This window comes from Montipora foliosa, chromosome 6, assembly GCF_036669935.1.
Source record: "Montipora foliosa isolate CH-2021 chromosome 6, ASM3666993v2, whole genome shotgun sequence".
Classification (NCBI taxonomy): domain Eukaryota; kingdom Metazoa; phylum Cnidaria; class Anthozoa; order Scleractinia; family Acroporidae; genus Montipora; species Montipora foliosa.
In genome coordinates, this window is record NC_090874.1 from 53,415,960 (window position 1) to 53,420,959 (window position 5,000).

Consider the following 5,000-nt stretch of genomic DNA (forward strand, 5'->3'; position numbering starts at 1 on the left):
AGGCTTTAAAATTTCAAATGTCATGTCATCAGTACATTACCAAGACAACTATAGCTCGCACAAAGAGGAGAAAACTATTTTTCCTGAAAAAGACCTGGGAATTAAGGTCGCTTGGAAAAAAATGCTAAAGTGAATTGTGAAATGAGGAACTGACTAAAATATTGTGCTATTTCACCTTAACAGACAAAATAGAATGTGTGTTTAAATTAATATTTGTTGATGACTTCCTCTCCAGCTGCAAGGAGAATGTTCTTGTGTTTAACCATTGTTAAGCACACTTGTCTTAAAAGTTTACCTAACTTCATGTCAAAACAAAGTGCATCAATAAATTTAAACAAATAATTGGCCTTATAATTGTGCTTGTCGCTTCTTATGTCGTCAGTAATATATAATAATAATAATTAAAATAATAATACAATTGTTTCGGTTTCCTCTTCAGGTGCTTAAACGAGCAAAGTGTTTTTCCTTAAATTTATCTAAGGTGACATGGAGCCAAAAGAATGCGGTTGTTTTGATTAAATAACTGAATTTAGATGCAAAAACAAAGAGTATATTTTTAGATATTTAGAATACTGCCTGAGAGGCTGTAAGTTTTACTATTTTTCTTTTATTTTTTCAGTTCGACAAATGCGTGTTCAATTCTTGGAGACAGTTTAATTAATTCGTCTCGAATTCCATTTTTTTGGCTCCGAGTTTCCTCAAATTGGCAAACGTTTAAGTTAACTGTATGATGAGGTACTAGGGTAATATTTATATTTTTCCTACTTTTTATAACAGGGTCGAACAACACGACAATTGCTACAACTCCGAAATACAAGATCCTTCTACGACCTTAATCAAGAACAGCCCCTGGTGCACCCACACATACACACACATACACATGGAATATATCACGCTCTCCTTGACAAGCACAAAATACTATTTTTTCAATGCCCATTGTTCTTTCCCTCTCACCCCCTCATTCCAAAAAGCTGCCAGTACCCTGCGCCCCAAAAATACTGTCGTATGGTCGAAATAGCCAAGATATTCAACTCGGAAAAACCCAGAAGTTGACATGTTTTTACTGAATTCTGAAGGATAGAGTATGCGGCAATGGCCTTCTTTTCTTCCCTTTGGGGTCTTCATGGTCGAATCTGCAACCGGCAGGTCTTCGCTTCTGATTTGCGCACCGCTTTGGTGTTCTTACGGCATTCCACCATTGTGCACGTGTTTCTTCATTGCGAAGAATGAGGAAGGCCTGACGTCATTTTTTTGCTTTCATGAGCTCTCCCTGTGGACTTAACGAGGAACAAATTCAGGCTGAATCTTTGGATTGTGAAAATGATACTCTGACTAATATTCCGTCGCATCAGATTCGCGTCGCAACTCTTCCGATTTTTTTGTAGTTTGGCTTTTGTGAGATATGGTAGCTGACCGTAAGAGAGATATGTCCAGATATGCACGCAATCGCAAGAATAACAAATATAACAAAACATTTGCTAAGTATGTACAAAAATAACAAATGAAACAAACGACAGCAGCAAGAATAACAATTCTCCAAGGCAGAGAAGGGAAGGGGGCCCAACAAGTATAACAAAAATAGCGAAAATAACAAATTTAGCAAAAATGAAACATCAAGGAATCGATACCAGCAAGAATAACAATTCTTCAAGGCAGAGAACGGAAGGGGGGCTCACAAATATAGCAAAAGTAACGAATAAAGCAAGCGATAGCAGCAAGAATAACAATTCTTCAAGGCAGACAAAGGAAGGGGGCCCCACAAATGTAATGAATTTAACGAAAATAACAAATTTAGCGAAGATATCAAATAAAGCAGGCGCGAGACACAAAAATAGCAATTGTTTAAGACCGAGAAGGGAAGGGGGCCCCACAAATACAGCAAAAATACCAAATTAAGTAAGGGAGAGACATAATTTCTTAACATTGGTTATTAGCTATAGCAAGCAACGGGATTGGTGGCTGACACAGTTGTCCTTTACGGAAGCTAATGAAACTCATGACTCTTACCTGAACAGGGTTCTTCGCGATATCGGAATTGTTTTCACGAACAATTCGCCAGGGTCTGTGATCCGTAGCCCTTGCGGGTAAGTTTACTTGAGGTTAGCCTATTAAATAAGTTGTTCAATTCAGCATTGACAATTAATTCCAATGTCTTGAGATTTTCGTGGGAATAAAAGACATAAGTATCATCCGCAAAAAATTAGGAAAAAATTAAGATTTCTTTGCATAACAAAGAGAGGAGCGGCCCTAAAACGGACCCTTGGGGTACACCACAACTAACTACTTCTTTATCCGAAATGTAATCTCAGTTGTTTGAGTACCATTTGTCAAATAAGAGGAAAACCACTGATTGACGATTCCTCGAAACCCGTAATAGTTACGTTTATCAAGTAATATTTTATGGTCGACGGTATCAAAAGCTTTCTTAAGCCTTGAGCACCCCATAGGAAAAGAGCCTTCTGTACATATTGGTACGGATGGTTTCTCAGTACCATGTCAAGTATAGCATGTTCAGTTGAGTGTGCTTGACGAAAACCGTATTGGGATGACGATAACAGCTGATGTTTTTATATGAAAACCTTCATTTTGTTGTTCATAATTTTCTCAAAAATTCTATTGAAGTTTGACAATAATGAAATTGGTCTATAATTGCAGGCATCAGTTTCGTCATCAGCTTTGTAGATTGGTATAATTTTGGACATTTTCAGTTTAGAAGGGTATGCACTTAGACTGACCAACACATGAGAAATACTTATTTATAATGTTGGGTATACGCGATGGGTCATTGACGATGCTATTATTGATTTCTGGATCCTTAAGTTTATTGATTAGCTTAAGACGTCTTCTCTTCCGACCATTTAGTAGCGCATTTATAGCTTGCCACGTTTTCCGCATATCATTCAAGCTGTTCTTGACAGGTTGATGATAATAACTTTTCTTACTAAGCGAATCAGAGTACAAATTTTGTTTCTGTAATACATGACAAGCTTTGCCCAGGAAAAAAATTATCAACAGGCGCCGTAAACTGATGCCGATGTGGGCAAGAGAAAGATGTTTGGTTGATGACGTGAAATTTATTACACTGGAAGATGATTTAATAAAGCAGACTCCTAGAATTCGCGAGGAACACGATATTAAACGTGAACTTACTCCAGCCGACGCGCGCGAGACAACGTAAAAATCAAAGCCGTGAAAATTGCCCTGAGACTTATGTTGAACTTGGACTGAATCGTGTGTGTAATTTTTTTTTTTGTCTCGGAGATATTAGCACGTATTGCTATCTTAAATTCGAGATGAAATAAAGATTATTGTATTGTATTGTATTGTATTGTATTGTATGCAGACTCAAGCGATCTCGGCACTCTCATAGAGGGGTCGATAACACTGACGCGTTATGGCTTGGGCGGTTATAAACCACCGACAAGCATTTGATCGTCTGGAGTTTATATATATGTTGAGCAAGAGCCGATGCAACGTAGATTACTACATTTCGGAAACAGGTACAATGAGAGCTCACATTCAGGATTGCTTTCCGTCGCATATGTTGACGTACTAGTAATACTGGTAAAAATGTCATAAAATATGGCAGTTACAACTAATTTGATTTTAATACTAGAATAATAACGGAAAAATAACAGGAAAATAAGAGAAGAGACTGTAAACAATAAACTGAAGGGAGAACCAATTTTGTAATAATTATTATTTTGTACTAATGAGTTCTGTCTCTCTTGGGTAGTCAGACCAGTTTTGGACTGTTGTTATCTGAAGGCAAAACCAATTTTGTAATAATTATTATTTTTTACTAACGAGTTATGTCTCTCTTGGGTGGTCAATCCACTTTTGGACTGTTGTTACCTGCTTTTGTCCAGTTTTGATTGTTGTTATCTGCAGGCAGAACCAATTTTGTAATAATTATTATTTTGTAGTAACGAGTTCTGTCTCTCTTGGGTGGTCAGTCCAGTTTGGATTGTTGTTATCTGAAGGCAGAACCAATTTTTGTAACAATTATTATTTTGTGCTAACGAGTTATGTCTCTCTTGGGTGGTCAGTCCAGTTTTGGACTGTTGTTACCTGCAGGTAGAACCAATTTTCGTAATTGTTATTATTTTGTACCAACTGGTAGTTGTCTCTCTTGGGTACTCTATCTATATTCTATATACTTGTGTAACCTGAAGAAAAATCAGTTAACATTAATATCATTAATTTTGTTTTCTTTCACACAGGGCCAGTCCGCAAGTGATAGTATAGTCAAATCTCTTAAAAGCTGATGACGACTCTTGATTGTAAAAGAGGAGAGCCAACCGTTGAAAACTATAGCTGATAACTATAGAAAAAGTCCCCACATGAGCAGCTTCAAAGATAACAATCAAATACAGATGTAACTGTGAATAGGAGAATCACAAGTTTCATGCAAAATTGATGGTTAACGAAAACAAGGCATTTGAAAAATCAGACTTACAGTGCGGAACTAAATCGCTCGCAACTCATAAAAAATAGTACAGTCGTATTGAGCAGAAGGTAGAATTATACCGTGATACGCAAAGTGCAAGTAAGTATTGAACAGTGTACCACATTTTGCTTTCTCTTTATCCATTTTCCTTGGAAAACTCGCTGTTATCCATTGCACTCTTGTTATTAAGAGAATTACTGTCGCAAAAGGGTACGAATGCTTTCGTTCATAGCGGAGACACATGTTTAATGCAAATTTGCCATTGGTAATAAAATTTCTTTATCATTATGACGCCCTCACTTCAAATCCCACCAAGACCATCAGGTATGTATTTCAACGCATACTGTATTTACTTGAGTTTGTGCAGCAATTTTCTTTTCACAAGTATGTATATGAGTTGTCCGTTGTGAGTCGCTTAAGGTATATAATTTAGAATTTCGTACGAGTTCCTCTTATCAGAATTTTAGTTTCTTGTGAATGCTCGTGAGTTCGTTTGCAACTCCTCCTATTAGATTTTCGGGGGCCTTGCGATATATTTGGTACTTTATCT